This window comes from Lepidochelys kempii, chromosome 9 (assembly GCF_965140285.1).
Source record: "Lepidochelys kempii isolate rLepKem1 chromosome 9, rLepKem1.hap1, whole genome shotgun sequence".
Taxonomy (NCBI): domain Eukaryota; kingdom Metazoa; phylum Chordata; order Testudines; family Cheloniidae; genus Lepidochelys; species Lepidochelys kempii.
In genome coordinates this window covers 94,842,178-94,863,315 of record NC_136388.1, presented here as the reverse complement: position 1 = coordinate 94,863,315, position 21,138 = coordinate 94,842,178, and the positions used below count along the sequence as shown (strand labels likewise).

General features: G+C 41.5%; 1 long non-coding RNA gene across 1 annotated transcript in view; it reads left to right on the top strand.

The window, feature by feature from the left end:
- LOC140916958 (uncharacterized) overlaps positions 1 to 21,138 on the top strand; it is a 93,034-nt gene that overhangs the window by 25,327 nt on the left and 46,569 nt on the right. The window contains exons 2-3 of the long non-coding RNA XR_012160695.2: positions 15,361 to 15,452; positions 18,114 to 18,336. This is a non-coding gene — a long non-coding RNA (uncharacterized LOC140916958). The remainder of the gene's footprint in view (positions 1 to 15,360; positions 15,453 to 18,113; positions 18,337 to 21,138) is intronic.

The window sequence follows — 21,138 nt, the reverse complement described above, 5'->3', positions numbered from 1 at the left end:
ACAGGGAGTGGATAGGCCAGCACAACAGGAAATGAGCATCATCCTGCCAGCACCCAGTGCAAACTCAAAAGGAAAGTTAATAGAGCCAGATTTCCTGTGTACTTGGAAATCCACTGATAGAGAAGGCTTACAAGCAGCTGCTGGTGTATGAATTTATCATGCTGCAGGGATCTGGAGCTGATGAAAATCCCAGACTCTCCATTCAGAAAACATTCTGCCCTGGGGGAGCCATAAGATTCATGCACATTTTGTGGGATCCATGGGATTTGGAGGCAGGATTCCTGGTTTCTTCTTTCATGAGGCCCTACTCCTCTGATGGAAGAATTCAGAGGAAATCCCACAAAGAGACCTTCGTAGAAGTTCCTGACCCCTGCATGGAAAGTCTGTGTACGGCTGTGATCTGGCCCATGCATTATTTAAAGGCACTAATGATCCTCTTTACAGATGGCAGCCACAACATTTAGTACTAGATTCTAGGTGCAAAAGAGTGGGGAAGGGTTTGATTCTTGGCTCGAACCCAGCCCTATACACAGGTTAGAGCAGCCCGCGAACTCCTCTAATCTTTGTCAGCATACTACAGTTTTCCACTCCCTGGAATCACACACCATCTGGGGATAGGTGGAGCACATTTCACTTTGGCCACTCCCCCTCCCTGTTCTTCCCCGCCCCTCAGTCCGCCTGACATGTCTCCTTTAGCCCCTGTTACAGCTGGGGCTGTGGAAAGAGAGGTGTAGGAGCAGGCTGCATGCTTTCTGTGGACTTCTCTGTTGTGGGGATCCCCCAGTGGGGGCATTGCAGGTGGTTTCTGAGCAACACAAAGGGAGTGATGTAGGGCCAAGAATCTGGTTTACTCTTTTTAAAATGTCCTTTTGAGTTAAAGGAAGGAAAAAGCATCCAGAGCCTTTAATGCCTCGCTCCTCTCTGCACTACTGCATAAAGGAAAATGGGCAACTCCTTTGACTAGTTTTAGTTATTTATTTCACAGTTTAATGGGCTGAGGTTTCGTAGGACAAGTTTCAGCACTATGGAAGTTTTTATGTCAGGGTGGGGGAGAAAAATGGAAACACTCAGACACAGCAGTGAGGATATCTGCCTGAATTGGGCCACTGCACAAAAGGTTGTTTTAATTTGACTAAGAATGAACAGATTGCTGAGAATCAATTACGATCTAATAAGGGTCTTATTGTCAAACCTGCTGATAAAATGGAGTGCCATTGTTCTGAACTGCACTACACTGAAATGAGATTTCAAAAGAACTTAATGCTGACTTGCAAATCTTTGATCTCTGATCCTAGTGGGAATTTAGAAACACCGACCCCTAAATGTTTCTGCTTTAAAATAAGCAGTTGCTAGATTATTATTAAGAGAGTTTCCTTACTTGGATCTGATAGGGGCTGAGCAGCTCCATCTGATCATTTAAACCTTCAACTCCGATTGTCTTCGGTGGAAGTTGAGGGTGCTCAGCACCTCCTAGGATAAGACCTCTAGACAGAGAGAAAGATTTAGGGGGGTTGTTTTTCTGTTTGTATTGTATCCAGACCGAATTAATACAAAAGGATGAAACAGCCCCACAGGAGAAGCTGTATTTTGCATCTATCAACGGTTTCTCATTATGGAGCTGAATGAACACATCCCTTGGTAAAACTGGAAAGCACACTTGCTGGGTTTCAGAGCCTGGGCTCCAACCCAAGCCTCAACATCTACACTGCTATTATTAGCCCCGCAGCCCGAGTCCCATAAAAATGGAGTTAGTTGAGCCGGGCTCTGAGACTAGGTGCCGTGGGTCTTTTATTGCGGTGTAGACATACGCTAAGTGACAAATCTTTGTGGAGTTTCTCCTGCATTGCTCTATTGAGGAGCATGGAGTATGCATCTAATTCATTCAGGATGACCTAGGGGATCTCCTCGAGTGGCCCATTCATCCTAACTGCTGTCTCCACCGTCCCTTGCAGGCTCACTTCAGTTGGTCACTCCTCCAGAGACTCTCCCTGGAAACTTTCTTAAATGGGTCTCTGCTAAAAAAAAAAAAAAAAAGGTAGGAAAGCCTGAAGTTATAGGGGTGCTGTATAAAAGAAATGTAGCTGTGTATATATGTACTGGAAAGAGCATCATCTAATGACACACAAGAATGTGTAGCATTCTTCTTAAATTAGCAAGGTCAATAAAGTTGTTGCTATGCATTGCAAATAACTTCCTAATTAAGCACCTCTTAACAGCTGGGAACAACTTTCCCAGGGAAAGTCCCAGCATTCCTTGCCCACTCCTACCACATGAATCTCCGGGCAACCTCCATGGGCTGGTGGAGGGGGATAATGTTACAGAGGCAGCTGGCCCCCTCTTCTGTGCAGCAAAGAAGGGGAGGGACCTTTCTCACACAGACTGTGAGGATACAGTCTTCCCCAGGGCTTTAGGGAAATGTTTCAAAAGCAAGCAACTGTGGAAAAGAGAGGTATGTGTATTCAGAGCAACCCTATTTAACGTCAGTGTGTACAGTAAGCATTGGGCTGACTCAAAAAGCAGATTCTAGTTTTACACAGAGCCTGACATTCAGAATGTATCTCAGCACTTAAGTAATGAATTATTATATTTATTATGGGGCCAATATTGCCATTGGCCGTGTGGGAGCTGCCAGGGTGGTGCCTGTAGGCAGAGGCAGTGCGCAGAGCTGCCTGGCATGCCTCTGCCTAGGAGCTGAGCAAGGGGGATGTTGCCACTTCTGGGGAGCCTCCCAGGTAAGCGCCACCCAAAGCCTGCCTCACCCCATCCCATGCCTCAACCCCCTGCCCCCTCCAACACCCAAACTCTGCTGCTGCTGCGGGGGGTGGCAGCACAGGGGCCTGAGATTGCCCCAGCAGCTACCAGTGCGACTGGCACAGGGGCTGCCTGAGCTGCCGTTGGGCAAGGTGCACCGGCCACTGCAGAAGTCACGGAGGTCATGGAAAATCACTGAATCTGTGACCTCTGTGACAAATTCACAGCCTTAATCATGAACAATTAAGGAGTCAAATAGCAGTGGGAATGAATGAAGGAACCATAGCCTGAAAATTATTTGTCCAAATGTATCTGGCAAACACTTATTGAAAGCAAATGCCTTTGTAGAATTTAGGAATGTCTCAGGAATTATTCATAAACAAAATTAAGATACATTTGCAGCAGATGTTATCCACAACAAAGCATTTGAGCATCTCTGGCTATGATTGGTAATGGGAGACTATTGCAAATGTTGATGGGTCAGTGTTGTTTAAATTAAAATGCGTAGGTTCAGACAATGATCTGCACTATCCTGGCCTATTTTAAACTCTAGCCTGCACAATTATCATGGAAAGACTAGGAAGAAGGGATTTCTTGTGTAATTTCTGGTGCCTCGTTTTTCCCATATGTGCAAGGAATATTGTCAATGGAGCTTGTCTCGGGATATTTTGGCACTTCTAATTCTGGTCCCAACCAGAGCCAGAAAGACAAAAGGTGTGTGAATAGATAGAGTTTGAGGGCATAGCTAAAAGACCAGATTAGTTTATTTATTTTATTTTAATTGAACTGGTTTGCTTACTCCTATCTACAACTGTCTTTTACCTCTTTATGAAAAGCTAAAAGAATAGCAATCTCTGACAACATTTACGTGTAGCACTGTTCACACAGACTACCACCAGCAAAACACACAAACAGGGTTTAGCCCTGTACAGAGATAAACATTCATTCATATTACCTCACGATCCACTCAGACACAGCAAGGTACATACAATATTCCTTCCCATTATATTTCTTCATTCGGGATCACTGAAGCAGAAAGACATAAAGTTAGATTGACATCAATAGTTGCCTGCAGTATAGGTTCCAGGAGAGAATTATCGTGTCTTTTCCTTGAAAGTAAATTTAGTGCACATGAAAAGGTCCAGATTGACAAGCCTAGTGAATGAAGTCCTCTGTTTATTCAGGGAACAAACACAACATAAGCAGCTTTATGATCCTTCCAGGGTGCCTCAACCTTGATATGGAGGTAGAATGGGGTGAAAGTTTTCAGGCAAAACTCTCTTTCAGCGAAAGATGCAGATTCAGCAATACTGAAACATTTTGTGAATTCTTTTTGGTTTTGCCAAAGCGTTCCCCTTGAAAACACAACACTTCTGAAAAAGTGGAGTTGTTTCATTTTAACATTTTGAAAATGAAACATTTTGATTTTTCAGTTGGAAATGACCTTTTCTTTCAATGTTCCCTTTGTGTTTTTTTTTTTTAAAAATGCAAAAAATATAAAACAAAAAGCCAAGCTTGAAATCAAAATGAAATGTTTTGTTTTGGGTTGAACCAAACAGTTAATTTGACCCCAAAATAATATTTGTATTACCCTTTTGAATCGACTGGGAACATTTTCTTTAAAAACCATTCTGGCATTGCCAGGAAACCAAATGTTCTATCTGAAGGTACTTTGTCAACTTTAAAGTCAAGAAGTGGTTCAATCTCCATCCACATTCAATCTTTAGAGCCAGGACAAACAATAATCTGTGAAAGTTTTTTTAATTTGGAAGTTCTTGAAATGGACACATTTTTGTTTCTTTCAAAATGTTTTGAACATTCCCCCCCCCATTTTTTTTAAATGAAAAGCTTTATCAAAATGGTTACTGAAATGTTTCATTTCAAGAAAACTTCTTTCAGTACGTGAAAAAATGTCAATAGCCTGTGATAATGCTTTCAATTTCAAATTCAGAGAAGGGGAAAGGCACGATTCTTTTTGTGTGTGTCAATATTCCTGGTTTTTAAATCTCAATAATTTTCAGTGAAAAAATTGTTTTTGTTTGGGGGGGGTTGGTGGGGGAGGGGCAATTTTTTCTTTGAAAACCTTTGACCAGCCTTTCTGCTGGAGGATAGCAAGGGTGCTGCTACTTTCTATCTAATCAAATTATATTTTTTGCATCTACTCTGAAATAGATTGAGGCCAGCTCTTTATTGCGTGAATGTCATCAAAAGTCATCATATAACCTCTCTCAATCCTGACTAATTTGGGAAGGATGAGCTTCACCTTAGGGAATTCTAATGCACCACTGGAGCATTCAGGCACCCTAATCATGTCATTTTCACATGGTTTACAGCTTTGCTTCTATAGCGATGCTAAGGAGGAGAAGAATAGCTCAAGACACAAAGTGATTGTCCAAACCTTGAGCGCATGAATTTACAAGGATAGACAAGCAATGCATTCCATATTCCTTTTGGGTAGGAGAGACATCTGACCTTAGTACTGATCTGTGTGCTTCAGTGTAGAATCCATTGGACGCCAGTGTCCATCTGCACAGCCAGCAGCAGCCCATGGCAGTGAGCATCCAAGCCCTGGTCAACAGACTCAGGCTTGCACTACTGTGCTAAAATGAGCTGTGAAGACAGTATTTTTAGTTGTGGCTTGGATTGGAGTTCAGGCTCTGAAGCTTGTGTCCTCTCTCGGCTTATGATCCCAAGCCACAATGTGTATATAGATATTTCTAGCATGGTCACATGAACCCCGCAGGCCCAAGTCAGTCATCGTGGGCTCGGAGGCTTGCTGCCATGGGCTGTGTACATGTACCCCGAGAGGGCTTGCTGGGAAGGTCATTGGCTCTGTTTGTGTTTTGGGCCACACCTGGCACCTTTTACAATTGAACTGTAAATCTCAAGATTTTTTAACCAGCTGAGTTTTAATTATTAAGTGTGATTAACTCTGTATCCTACCCTTGAGATACATATTATAGGCCAGATTGTTATTTTTTGGAGTTAATTCAACCTATAATTTATACGGCACTGTTGCCCTTTAACATTCTCTCTTGTCTGAAACTTAATGTTCCTTTAACATCTCCACGGGTCCCTGTTAACCTCTGCTACACACATGAGAGATCTAAAAGCACTTCATGCTGAGAAGAGTAGGAGTGACAAAAGCCTGTCACTCCTCCATGCTTTGAAATGATACATCTTAAGCAGAAATGGCGGAAGGATAAGAGAGAGAGAGAACGATTTGTGTTAGACTGTTTGGTCATATGCAGGTCTGTCTTCCTTGGGTTCTACAAACATTTATGTGTATCTACAGGAGTTCTTGACGTTCATCTGATCTTTTCATATTGAAAATAGAAATGGAGTGAAAAGTTCACTCTATAGTGGATGTGCAGCTGGAGAAATCATCGAGATGACTGCAGTGTGACAGCTGTGGCGTCCTCATTATTGGATTATTACTGTGTATTTACAGTAGCTGTCACTGTGACACTAAGCACCCCATATTCACACCCTCCACACTATTGTATTAATCTTAGTACAAAGTATGCCTGATGTAGTATCATTTGAAAACTAATAAATCACTGATCATTAATATTCTTGTATGATGTATGTATGTGGTGGGTATTAAGAGTTATGGATACATGCTAGACTTTTGACTAAGGTGTGTTTAAACCAGACATGTCAGGGAGAGAAGATGGCAGGAAACAGAACAATTTGCATTTCAGCAAACAGAAGTGGGAGAAGCAAGAACATGGAGTTTCCTTCACCATCAGACTCCATGTTGTCTTCTGAACAGCTTGAATAAACTTTACTTTAAGGGGTACCCTCTGAGAAATTCTTTTCAATGGTTAACTGGTCTATAAAGACAGAGGGGCTGAACCTCAATTGATAAGCAACTGAATCAACTGATTGTATACAATATTACTGTATTACAAGAGTGTTTAGAGCGAGGTCCTGTCTAAAAGCTAATGACACCTTAGTGATTAATATCGTGAAATTTATGTATAAACACTATATGAGGAAATATGGATACTTAATGATATGGTGTTTTAAAGTCCGCGGCCAAACGGAGAGAAACAAGCTCCCTCCTGACAGAAGGGAAGGCAGTTATTTACTTGTCTCCTATGTAAATTAAGAATGGTGAAATCAAAACAACGGAAGCTCCGTTTACATACAGAGGGATGGGAAGCCCACAGGAAGGGAAGAACAGCATGAGGTCAATCTTTCCTTCAACTAAGCGGGGAAGGGTTGAAGTCTCTGGAAATTGAAAAGAGTTGAGTAACCTGGTTAGGCAAAGATCTTTCACATAGAAATACAAGGGGAACCAGTGTCTTGTACTTCTGAGGAAGGTCCTGACTGAGGAAAAAATCATCCATGGCTGGGAAGAAAATGACTAGTTAGAGAAACCATCTTGAACAAAGCCTACACCTTCCTAGATTTTCGACTTTTTTAGATACGCCTTTTCACTGGTAACCGTTTCTGACTTTATTCCTTTTACTTGGCATCACTTAACCTATGTGCTATTGGTAATAAATTTGTTTTATTTTATATAAAACAACTCAGTATTGCATTTAAGGAGAAGGGTGTATTTACACCTAGTTAATTTAATAAGCTGACATGCTTTTGTGTCTTTAGAGGAACAAGTGTACCTTATTATTTCTCTGAACTGTCCAGGAGAGGGCTAGACATTACAGGACACACAGTTTTAGGAAAATTCAGGACTGGGAATCTGTTGGAGCCACTCTAGAAGTACTAACCAAGGCCTCCCTATGATGATCTACACCCTTATGAGTGCACAGTCTATGGATGGTCAGGGAAATAAGCAAGGGAAATGGGAACAACAATGGGTGTGTGTGTGTGTGTGTGTGTATATATATATATATATATGTCTGCAGAAGAGAAGAATGAGGGGAGATTTGATAGCAGCCTTCAACTACCTGAAGTGGGGGTTTCCAAAGAGGATGGAGCTAGGCTGTTCTCAGTGGTGGCAGATGACAGAAGAAGGAGCAGTGGTCTCAAATTGCAGTGGGGGAGAGGTCTAAGTTGGATATTAGGAAAAACTATTTCACTAGGAGGGTGGTGAAGCACTGGAATGCGTTACCTAAGGAGGTGGTTAAATCTCCATCCTTAGAGGTTTATAAAGCCCTGGCTGGCATGATTTAGCTGGAGTTGGTCCTGCTTTGAGCAGGGGGTTGGACTAGATGACCTCCTGAGGTCTCTTCTAATCCTAATCTTATATGATTCTATCATTCTGTGTCAACTTGCTTAAATGCGGACAGCACAGCAGAGGTGGGTCTTGAACAGGGCCTTACAAGTGGGCAGGATAGAGGCCTTGTGTATGAGCTGAGGGAGGTTGTGCCATGCATAAAGGACTGCATGGAAGAGAGCACAGAAGCAGTAGTATATGAAGCTGACAAATGGGCGGATATGGTTAGGAGCTTTGGTGGAGTGGAGGCAATGGAATCTGATTTAGGCACTGGCCCTCGAAGTTGATATTCAGGTTCCCTCTATACATTTGGGACTAAATCATGTCTCCACCTTTTAATGCACGTTAGAGACGATAACAAAGGCAAGGGGACTCTACTTCCAGTTCTTCTGTTCAGCAAGCATCTCTGACGTTTCCACAAGTGCTCTGGTGAGCTTCAGTTAGTACTAATGACCTCGGATGGTGTCTGTCTGGTGGGAGTGTGCTGATAGTCAAAATCTCTTTCCCTCCCACACTAGCTGGCAACAGCAGGGCTGCGGTCGGAAGTGTGTGTGCTAAGCTTTTTATCTATGTGTAGCAAGTACCACTCCTCCCAGCTCCTTTGTAAATATTTCATAAGCCCCCGAGCGTGTCTTGAAGTATTACATATGAGGCTCTCAGCCACCACTGCTCATGGAATGTGCTTACTCCCCCAGCCATCTTGTGAGCCTTCACAGAGCACCAAGGTTTTTAGGAAGCAGAGAGGCATATATGAGTGGTACATCTTCTTCTTTTTTTTAATTCACTGACTTATTCTTCATCCATCATAGCTGCTCATTTAAAATACCATTCGTGCACCAGGGAAACTGCTACACTCTGGGCTTCTATATAGATTTTTAATTTTCTCCAGTCAATGGTTTATGATGCTTTTCAACTGCTCCTTTTGGTCTAAAGCTTTAGTAATTAGATTAGTCATGTTAGTTAAAGCAGGACAAAGTAATTTTAAAGGAGATTGTGAATGGGCAGCTGAAGAAAGATATGCTAATGGTATCTAAAATACTTGAAACTACAATAGCCTTTTGTACATTGATAGAACCAGCAAGACCTTCCTTCTTGAAGAAGCTGAGAATGTTTTGGTTTAAAGCAGAGATGGACCCTATACATAAAATTCAGATCCAGATTTTGGACACACACACCCCCCCCCACTCCAAAAAGTTTGTTGGTGTTCAGAGGCAGAGGTTTGATTTGGATTCTTGACATAGACATCTGGATCTGGGTTTGGCTCCCCCATCCCCAAACTCCCAGGTTGTTGGGAACTGAAGTTTTGGGCCTGTATTCAGGAACACATTCGTATTCAGGAAGAGCACTTAAATACGTGCAAAGTCCCATTGAAGTTAAGATCATTTTTATAAAGTATTAACATCAATTGAAATATTAAAGTTAAGCATGTATTGAAAAACTTTATTGAATAGGAATGGATTTAGCAGTTTCTTTAATTCTTTCCTGAATCAGGGCCTTTGTTTGGCTGATTATAATGTGAGACCCTCTGTGAAATTTGGATCAGAATCTGAAGTTAGGAAATGTGTGGGTGTTTGGGGTTTTTTTCCCATTACATTCAACGAGAAAACTTTTTAGAATAAGGTGGTTAGTGTAGTTTGTAAACTAATTGCAGATGGGGGGGAGGGATAGCTCAGTGGTTTGAGCACTGGCCTGCTAAACCCAGGGTTGTGAGTTCAATCCTTGAGGGGGCCATTTAGGGATTTGGGGCAAAAATTGGGAATTGGTCCTGCTTTGAGCAGGGGGTTGGACTAGATGACCTCCTGAGGTCCCTTCCAACCTTGATATTCTATGATTCAGTGTAATCAAGCAAGTCCAGCTGGATAAAATCCCAAAGGGACATTTATATTGATAGTCTCTTGCTTATTATTTTAACTCATACCTTTAATGATGTAAACTCTTATTATTTTTTCTGTAGTCTTTTATTGTCAGTTTAAATTCCATAGAAGGCAAAAGAGGACTACAATTCTATTATATTTACAGCGACTGAGCCAGATTCCAACAATTATCAGATTCCTTGTACATTTCTTAAATAAAACATGAAGATAACCCAGTCTCCTGGTCCACATTTTCCCTCCCTGAATAAAAACAGAGACATTCTAACAGTCAAGGATATAGGTAAGCTATTAATTGCTTAGCACGTAACATCAGCTTCCTTTATGCACACAGACACTACACCACTGATGCTTAGCATTACTACTGACTTACACCCTGTAAAACTGCACTGAAATCAATGTAAGTCATCTTGGAATTTGGGCCCTGGAGTACAAATTGCATTGTACAAAAGCAAACGCATTGTCTAGCTGCTGAAAATCTACAAAGCCTGAACAAAGACACTGAATATTCAAATAACTAATCTAGTGGCTCGAGAGGAGGCCCTAGAGTGAGGACTCCTGGGTTTGTATTAATAATAGTCATGTTTATGATGCTTGTGCCTAAGGCCAGCCAAGAGTGGGGCCCTATTATGCTAGCTGCTGTACAAACACAGTGTGTGGTACGTGGTCCCTGCCTTCAGAGCGAAATAGATAGACAGACACAGGGTGGGGGAAGGGGTAGGGCACCCAAGCAAAGTGAGCACTTTAAAGGCAGCATTTGGGGGGGGAGGGCTGGCTGGTGGGTCAGCTAAATTTAGGGGGAAAGGGAAGGAGAATGAGAGGGACAGGACAAGGGAGAAGATGGTAAGAGGGGCAGATACGGTGTGAAGCTGAGGTGAAGAACCTGTGAGAAAGGGGGAGGCTTGAACTAAACAGCCAATCAGCACAGACGGAGAAAGTCCAGTCAAAACTATTAAGTTCTCTGAATGTCCAAAGGACCAGAAGTCCCTGCTTTGGCTGCTTCTGCCCCTATTGGCTGGAGTCTCTGACTGGAGGAATCTCTCCTGCACAGGCTAGGGTTCAGGGCTGTGGCTGGGAGGAGGGGTGTCCTTGGCTGGGCTCAATTTTACCCCTCCCCACGATGAAGCAGTAGTCCATGCTTTGGCTGCTTCTTCCCTCACCGGCTGGAGCCTCTAGTTCTGTTCTTGACTCCTCTAAGTTCACAGAGTGAGTCAGTGGCAAAGTGGCTTCACCTCTTTGTGTCCCCATTTCCCCATTTGTTAAAGAGGCCTAGTTTTTTTCTCCCTTACAGAGTTATTGTTATTCGTATTGTGGTGGTGTCTAAAGACCCCATTAAGGATGGGAGCCCCTAATGTTGGCCAAAGTACAGACAGAGACCTTTCTGCCCATAATTGTGTACAATGTAAGGATTCCTCCTTCTCATTGGTAATGGATGAACCTGCAACATTGTAGAGGGTCAATATGGGTTGAGGAAACATCTGGTATAGAGCATACTAAACATGGAGGTAGGACTTGGGTCTGTTGTCTTTGCAAATATCAGCAAGGTGCATGAACCATTCATGAACCTATAGAAATACGTTGTTTATTCAAGCCTCAATCACACTTGGCAACAGCAGCCCCAAGTTGCCCTCCATAACCCAGGCACTGGAATCTCCTGCTTACCTTGTTTGGCCTTTGCTTGTAGTATTTCTTTTAATGTTTCTGTTTGGCAAGGTGACACTAGAGTGGTGAGTGTATCTAGAAACAGGTGACTTAGATTTGTTGGCTCAGCGGTAATGTGTATGGACATGGAGCATTGTATTTATTTTAATATGAAATAGGGTCATATTTTAATATGAAATATACATACACTGGAGGTATCTTGTCCAGCCCGGGTGGACAAACACACTCCAGATTTGATCAAGTGAGTGCTTTAAAAATAGAAGTATAGCCACAGTAGTACAGGCTAGCCACACTAGTTCCTACGGTTCCAGGTGGGCTTGTAATTGGCACAGTTAGCCCAGTCTGCCATCCACACTGCCACTGCTGCACTTCTCTTTTCACTAGCTCAATCAAAGCTAGTGCACCTACATTTGCCCAGTCTGGATATCACAACTACTGTTTGTGTGTAGATGTCTCCATTGTGACACTGATTACTGTATAAATATTTTAAATTTCAAAAACATAGTTTTATATCACCCCATTCCTATCAATGGGCAACAAATGAAACCACCCATGTGATCAAACCAAAGTTCACTTGCTAAAAGCAAAAATGAATGTCAATCTTCTCCTATGCAAGCATGAGCTGTATTAGTCTTTACATTCCATCTCATCCCAAAACATCACACAGAGGTTTGCAGTAGGTTTAGCAACATTTTGAACTCATATGGAAAATATTCAAAACAGGAAATACTTTAAATGTTTATATTCCTCTGAATGTTGAGTTAATGAAGAAGATTAGAAATATTTCCCTATCTGTCTGTGGAAAGCTGTCTACAATAAATATTCAAAGAGTATCAAGGATTTCACTGATCAGTTGAGAAACTATGGTATCAAATGTAAAAGTGAGGCCAATGCCATAAAAGAACACACAATCCTCTTATAGAGACTTACATTCTGTTGGGAATGAGGTTTTTGATAAAATTATTGTAGCATTGCAAAGGAATTACCCAGTTTTACATCATCAGTACACCAATATAATTAGCTCTCCTGTAATATTTAGTTGATTATATTCCTAGGGCACATGGAACCCAACTGTGATTCTGTTGATCAGAGAGAATCAGAATATTGATGATCTTGTGGAGAACAAACAATTCAGTGCTTTCTTTCTCTTTGCACAAGGCAGCGAATATCTAGACCCTTCTGTTATATTCATAGAATACATGCAAACAAGTTAAATAAAAAGATTAAATACTCTTGCCAGAAGGTTACCGTGTAACACTACTTTATTTCTTAAAAACCAGAACCCTAATACACAAGAACCAAAACCAAAGAGTGACAAATAGGGCACTCTCTAAGGCAGAGAGGCACAACTCTCTCTGGCTTGCTCTTTGCACACTGACAGCAGAAGATCCCTATCACATGCTTCCCTACAGAGTCCCCTAGTCTGCCAGGAAACTCTTTGCTTTTAAAGAGGCATATTGGAATTTTAAGAGTTTTCAGTACGTCACAGCTATTAAAGTATCATGCTAAAGCAAGGAGACTTTTCTTCCGAGATCTGGGGCCAGATCCTTCAGTCCAGTGCAGCAGCTTTGTACCACATTGCTGATGGATCATTGTCTTAAAACTGACATAACTGGCCAGGGAAGGATCACCACAATGTAATGGGTGATCCCACGGTGGCACTGAATTGGTGTTGTGGCTCCTTTGCTCTTCCTACTCTTCCCTATCCCTGTCCCAGGTGGACTGACCAAGGGAAAGGAGCATTGCTACCGCACCCCTTCCTAGCTGTAGCATCAACCTTTAGGTTCTGTTGACAACCAGTGTAACTTAAGGGAGGCTTCCTGCTGTTCCAAGTGACCCCAGGGAAATGGACTGCCACATATCTGGGTTAGGATTGAGAGACCTTAAAGGCCACCACTACACCACTCCCCTTCCTAAACCATGCTTTGTGCTGAGGATCTGGCCCTTAGGGCTTCAACATGAATGAGAAGTGACCAAGATGTGACACTGTTTTTCTTCCCACTGTGATGATCATAGAAATGTAGGGCTGGAAGGGACCTCAAGTTGTCATGTAGTCCATTGACCACACTAAGGAGGGATCACACACTCGCTCTCGCTCTCTCCTGGTACCAAGGCAGAGTGGGAAAAACAGATGTATTGAGCCATTCAGAAGTCAGCTTTTTGCATACTTGGCCCCTGGGAAAGTCTGAGGAAATGGGATGAATTTATCCCCTGTTGACGTCAGTGAGTCGCGCATGTATAACTCAGGATAGAATGTAGCCCACTACGCATGGATGCTCTTATTTATTTCTTAGCTCTTCTGAGCCACTTAATTCTTAATCACCGTGGTGATGAATTTTGGCATAAAGTCTCAAAACCTAGAAAATAGATGTCAGGGTTTTTATAAAAACTTCTGCATTCTTGGGAAAATTGTTTCCCTTCTTACTAAGCTCAGACTGTAACATGAAATGTGTCTTAAGCTCTCAGAGACACGTCAGAACTGAATTTACTTGACAGCTGGATCATAAAATAATGAGAATCTTGATGTTTGCTAAGTGAACATTTGCTGATCACTATCAGCTTAATTCAGTGCACCTGTATGGCTCAATCAGCTGCTGTACAAGTGCCTTATAAACGTAATACAAAAAAAAGAAAGGAAGGAACCAGCCAGCATTTGCAACTGCATTTTAAAATATTTCTAGTTGAAGTGTGATTTTGACTGATAGAAAACATAAATGTGGTAGAGGACATCTGGGATCATTTTAGTTTGACAGGGTCTTATGGGGGTGATATATTGAGTATGTAGCGGTTTGTGGGAAGAGGTTAAGGACTAAATGGATTTTTATTTCAGCAAGAGATAAAGATAACAAATACAGTGGAAATTTAATTAACAGAATGGAATGGCACATTTAGAAATGGCTGGTTTTGGCAACACACATACAAAGGGGATATGAAGCGTAGAATAAATTAATGGAGCTATTCTGAGATTATATGAAGAAAGTGACTTTTGATAGCAGGTTTAGTTCTTCAGGGAATGAAACAAGCAATTTTAAGAACCCAACATTTTATGATATGGCATGGGGAGGATTTGGTGGTCATTTGGCTTGTTAAGAAGTTTAAAGAATGATCTCTGTGAAAAAGGATAAAAGATTAGAAATAATTAATAGTAATTTTACAGTAAGATTGGCTAGGCTTAGAAAAGAGGAAAAGTGTCAAGGAACTGAATAAATTGTAAGTTGATTTGGTAAAGGCAGATTATTAGTAAAAGTTTAATGAACCCAGTGCATTTCATGATAAATGTTTTCACAAACAAAGGGATATTTAATATAGCTGACAAAAGCATATGGCTTGGAGCTGAAGCTAGAAAAATTCAAAATGGAAATAAGGAACAAATATTTAGCAATGGGGGTAATTAACAATTGGAACAGTGGAGGATTCTCCATCACTTGGAGTTGTTACTGGATATCGTTCTAAAAGATGTGCTTTAGCTCCACCACAAGGTATTGGGGCCCAAAGCAGGAATTAGCAGGTGAGGTAATTGGATCAAGCCCTTACAAATGTCAAATCTAAATGTCAATCTCTAAAATTAGTATTATCAGCTTTCTCTGCTCCTACCAAGATAGCAGACAGCCACTAATATACTCCAACCATTTATCTTCCTGTGGCTTACAGATATAATGTATATAGCATAAATCAATGTCAGAAGACTCTATAAGCACTTTACCATACATTATACCATATTAATAAAAATATGAAATATACTTTGAGAAGTATTTCATTCACTAGTTTTGAGAACCAGTATTCATTAAAAAAGCTGGCATGTGGACATGGACTGTTATGATGATTTTCCAGTTTTCAGTGTTTTGGAACTGTCTGATGTATCTTCTTCTTTCTTGCCATTTCTCCATTCAGGGTTGGCAACTTTTATAGCCTTCTTCCTTAATTCATGGTGATATTCCAGGCTGCAGATTGGTCTCTCTCAGGTCTGCTGATATCCACTCCAGGTACTACCTCTTTGGTCTCCTCCTTGATAACCTTCCATCCACAATCATTGTAGGAGCCTTCCTACTGATACAACTTTCCAGTCTCTGCTGGATATAGCTTGATCAGTTCACATGAGCATATCTATTGGATGAGATTTACAAGTTGTCTGTCCAAGCCTGACACCTTCGGTTTGGAATTGGAATTTTCCTTCTCCGAGGTGAGCTGTCAGCCAAGGCTGATGGGCCTCACCTGTCTCAGAAAGACTTATTTTAAGGTCATCTTTATTCTGCTTGACATACTCATCATAGGACTTAAGTGGCATTTTATAGAAGCAACTATGCCAACAACTACCCTACAAGGCTTGCTGAGAGATGTCACCAGTTGGTCATGACCGCTGCTTAAATATTTGCAGCTGTATATCTGCAGAATGTTCCCCTATCCGCCCCCCCCCGGGGATGTTGGGAGTTGGTCATTCCTACACAGGTATTATGCATCATATTGGACCAAATGGGATGAATGTGGCCCATTATAAAGGCATTATAAAATCATATACAACCTGAAAGTAAAAACCAGAAAACAACAAAAACACAACAACATTATTTTTTATCATCTCTAACTTGATCAACAGCGAAAGGCTGGCATTAAGGGGAGGCGGGGAAGCTTGTGACTGATCCGGGCCTAATATAGAAGTCCTTCTTTAGACACATCTCCCCTGGAAGTCGTTGTTTAGGGCAGTATACATATAAAGAGCCACCATCTTTACCTGAGGCCAAGGAGTGTATGTTGCCGCTCAGAAGAGGGAAGCAACACTAGCATTAAGTCTGATCCTGACCTGGCTCTGTGTCAGAGTAAGTTAGAGTAGGCTGTGGGCTGCTCTAACTTATTCAACCACCCACTGATATTGTGGGAGACAGTGGGGATGGGTGTGATGCATAGAAGTCCCATCTGTGCTGACTATACCAGTGGCAGGGAGGGAGAGTGGGCCAGAAGTCACGACACTAGATCTCTCTATATGCGGCCTGCTCAGTGGCTTTAAAGCCACTTTGCAGGAGCCCTGTGTGCAGTGGGACCTATCAGTGGGGGAATCAAGGCCAAAATGTTCATGTAAAACTTCTCAGGAAAAAAACACCTTTTAATGGGAACATCACTGTCTAAAGTAAGAGCAATGTTGGAAATGATAAATATGGATGCAATTTGCCTGGCGACTTTCCATTTTTTTAATAAGAAGCTGCAAAGCTACTAGGATACAGAAGTTGCCTAGTTGTTAATTTGTTCATAACTGGCCTGAAGCCAGCTACATACATTATTTACTAATCTCTATTCTTTTAGAGTCTATTTTAACAAATTACACCTACACTTGTGTTTGGAAGAAGAAGGAAAAAATAATTCTCTACATCTTTATATCCACAGCAACTGTAGGGGGTATCATGTTTTCTTTGAGAAACCAAAGTGCAATTCACTTCCCTTAATACCTCTGTTTTTGGAGAATGATGCACACTGAGGAAATAAATAAGCAAGTGAAGGCCTGGAGAAGCTGTTAATTCTTCAGTTGCAGAGAGAAATCTTGTTCCTACTATACCAAAATCCATTGACAGCATCTCGATCCAGGCAAACCTATCAGACCATGACCTGCTGTGTCAAAAACCACAGGACAGTGTCAGTGAATTAAGGAAAACAAATGTAGAGGTTTATCCTGCAGAGATTCCTTTGAATGCCCCTCTCAGTGGGGAAGGACTAGAGAGGCTGTGAAGTAGATGGAGAATGTCACCTTCCAACCCAAGAAGAAGAAAGTTGTAGCCTTGTGTGCAAACCCCTTTGAAGTACTGGTCATGATGATCTTCTACCATGGCATCATAGCTGGACTCATGCTGCCATTGGCACCTTTCCCTATGCCTGATTAAGCCCCCTCCCCAATCTCAGAAAGACTGAGCTTACTTGGAATGAAAAATATTATGGAGCATTATCTCCTTCAAAGACATGCACTTAGATATCAGCATAGCTCAAAGTGAAGTTCCTTTCCCAAACCTGTCGCCTTCTGTACTGCACAACCCAACCACATACTGTGACAGGTTGGATCACAGAAACCCCTTAGGACTGCCATCTGATGTGTTGAGACTACCTCTGAGCCCGTTTTCCCTGCCAGCTTGGGACTCCAGAATCTTGCCTTGTTTGAGCCAGACATGCTTGCCTACTGCAAACACAGATCCAGGTCTGAACGACGTCCCCTAAAAGCTGCAGGCTTAACTGAAAACAGCTTAAGAAGTGTTTCTGTCTCCAACACTCAGATGCCCAGCTCCCAATGGGGTCCAAACCCCAAATAAATCTGTTTTACCCTGTGTAAAGCCTGTATTACACCGAGAGATATGCACAGCTGTTTGCCCTGCCCCAGGTATTAATACATACTCTGGGTTAATTAATAAGTAAAAAGTGATTTTATTAAATACAAAAAGTAGGATTTAAGTGGTTGCAAGTAATAACAGACAGAACAAAGTGAATTACCAAGCAAAATAAAATAAAACATGCAAGTCTAAACCTAATACAGTAAGAAAATGATTACAGATTAAATCTCACCCTCCAAGATGTTCCAATAAGCCTCTTTTACAGACTAGCCTCCTTCTAGTCTGGGTCCAGCAATCACTCACACCCTTGTGGTTACTGTCCTTTGTTCCTGTTTCTTTCAGGTATCCTTTGGGAGTGGAGAGGCTATCTCTTGAGCCAGCTGAAGACAAAATGGAGGGGTCTCCCAGGGGCTTAAATAGACTTTCTCGTGTGGGTGGAGACCCCCTCCTCTCTCCTATCCAGAATTCAGATCCAAGATGGAGTTTTGGAATGACATGGGCAAGTCACGTGTCCATGCATGAGTGAGTTCTTTACCAGCCAGGCCACATTCCTGGGAAAGCTCAGGTATGGATTGATGTCTCCAAGTTCATTGTTAGCTTAAGTGTTTCTTGACTGGGCACTTACTGAGAATAGTCTTTTCTCAGGAAGCTGACCAACTACTTCACTGAGGCTACTTAAAATTAAACAAGTACCTAGCCAATATTCATAACTTTGTATATGAAAATGATACATGCATACAAATAGGATGAAAATATCCAGTAGATCATAACCTTTGCAGAGATGTTACATGGCATATCTGGCATAAAACATATTCCAGTTATGTCATATTTACTTTCATAAGCATATTTCCATTAAGCATTATGGGGTGCAACGTCACAATTCAAAGAGGTACACTTAGATATCAGCATAGTTCAAAGTGAAGCTCCTTTCCCAGACCTGTCACCTTCTGTGCTGCACAACCCAGCCACACACGCTTTGGGTTTAGGTGCTTCAGTTTGCTTGGGTAATAATGCTGACTATGCCAGAGAGCTGTTATTCTCTTTTATCTACATCTGCAACTCTTTTAGCAGACTTTTGCCTCCTTCCACTTGTGTTAGTGGAGAGGAACATCAGCACTCTAAATCAGCATCCAGTACATTATTATGGCATGCATGGATACAAACGCAAGTTTTAGCACTCCCTGGATTTCACTGAGTACTTACTCATACCTCATCACCACAGTATCTGGGCCTCCCATTATGTTAAGATGAAAATTTGAGCAGGTCAGATTTTTTTTTGTGGGGGGGAGGTTAAAACATTTTTTCACTGAAAAATGAGTTTTCTATCAAAGATAACGTTTTTGCAGAAAAAAATAATGTCAGGTAATCTTTTTTTGAAAAATGTGATGACGTTGGTCTTGGACAACCAAAAAGTTTTTGGTTTTCAGCTTTCGGTGCCCCCCACCCTTTTCTTTCTCTTTTTTCCTTCTTCTTTTGTCAATGGGAAAAAATTCAGTTATGAAAAATCTAATATTTTCCCCTGTTTTTGTAAAAAAAAAAAAATAGAAATACTGGAACAAAATTGCTGGCAAAGTGAAATGTTTTATTTGCTTTGGAATATTTTTTGCAGAAAACACCTTCTAGAGTTTGACCAACCCAAAACAGTAGAGGTAACGGGGTAAAATTCTCTGGCCAGTGTTGTACATGAGCTCAGACTAGATGATCTATTCTAGTTTTATAATCTATGAATAACAATTTTCTTCCTTCTGCACCATAAGGAAGCAAGTTTAGAGTTTGTTTTTTTTAGTGACTGAACCCATGAGAATGTGGGTGCATCTTCACTGCAAAAGAAAAGAAAACTCTGTGGCAGTGAGTCTCAGAGATCAGGTCAACTGACTCAGGCTCACAGGGCTCATGCTATCAGGCTAGAAATAGCTGTGTAGGCATTCCCACTTGGGCTGGAGCCAAGGCTCTAAAACCTGGTGAGGGGGGATGGATCTCAGAGCTCCAGCCTGAGAGACAGTGCTTCACTGCGATTTTTAATCATTTGACTCAGGCTGTGAGACTTGCTGATGCATTTTGATTTTTTCCCCACCACAGTGCAGAGGCACCCTGAGGATACTACTGTGAGAAAGTCCAGGTGAAGGTGTGGGTCTGAATGTAGTGAGGGTAGAGGTTGCTCTTATTGTCCTGGTACTGAGTATCATAGCCTTAGTCCAGCTCTGGTGCACGTCCTTGCTCGACAGTATCGTTGGTCCAGTGGAATGCAGGTATGATATAGAGCTTTGAAAATCAGGCCAGCTCCCTTGAACTGGACTCTGTGTTCAATGGAAAGCCAGTGTTGCATATCTGAGTGATGTACTCCTGGTGGTCTGTGCTTCTGAACGGGTGGGCTTATGTATTCTGCATGGCTTTTTAAAATAAGTTTTGCAGTGGGACCCAGATCTTCAGCTGGTGTAAATCAGGCTAGCTCCATTGAAATGAACAATTCTATAACTCTGGCAGTATAGAACCTGGGGGTGTGTGAACATGTGTAGGTGGAAGCAGAACATAATTTGATTCTGCTGTCTGTGGTGCTGGAGACAATATAAACATCCTGCCATCCTGATATCATTGTGTTATTGTTAAAATATTTGGTAGATGCAAATAGGAGCTGAGATGTAATAGTCTTTATATGGCATTGCTAAGAGCAAAGTATGAACACCATGACAACAAGAAGCCTGCAAGCTGTCATGTTATTTGTGTTCAACTTGCAGAACAGAATATAAAAAGGCGTCAGCTAACAGATATCCTGAGCATCAGTAGGAATCAGGAGAGGAGGAATAGAAGATGTTGAACATGAAGAAATGTACAGCAATACACTCTGGGAGCTATAATCGTTGTCGTACCGTTATTTTTTCTAAGATGATAATCAATTATTTAAAACAAAACAAAAAATCCACCCCAACCCATCCCCTTCAAACACAAGCACTTTAACCTTCAGAAATCATCCACCCTCCTATGTGTGACGTTGAAGGAATTTGCTAACCAAAGGAGACAGCACATGAGAAATCCTTTTAACTTACTATAAATTACAGAACCGCTGACCAATTATAAACTTGACATGCATGGCTGAGGGGATCTGCGGAAATATCTTTCAAAAGAGCTGAGATAAAAGTACTTCAGACAGGAGACAGAAAATAGATGAGAAGGATTGAACAAAAAGCATGAATGGGTAGCATTGTGTCTATGGAGATTGTTGCCAGTAATGCTGCTAATAATCCAAAGGCCACTGCCGAAGTTAAGGATTGTGTCTAAACTTTGTTGTTGTTTAAAAAAAAAAAAAAGTGAAAGAAAACTATCTCTAGCTTCGAGCAGTTCAGACTATCAAATCCTGATTCATTATATC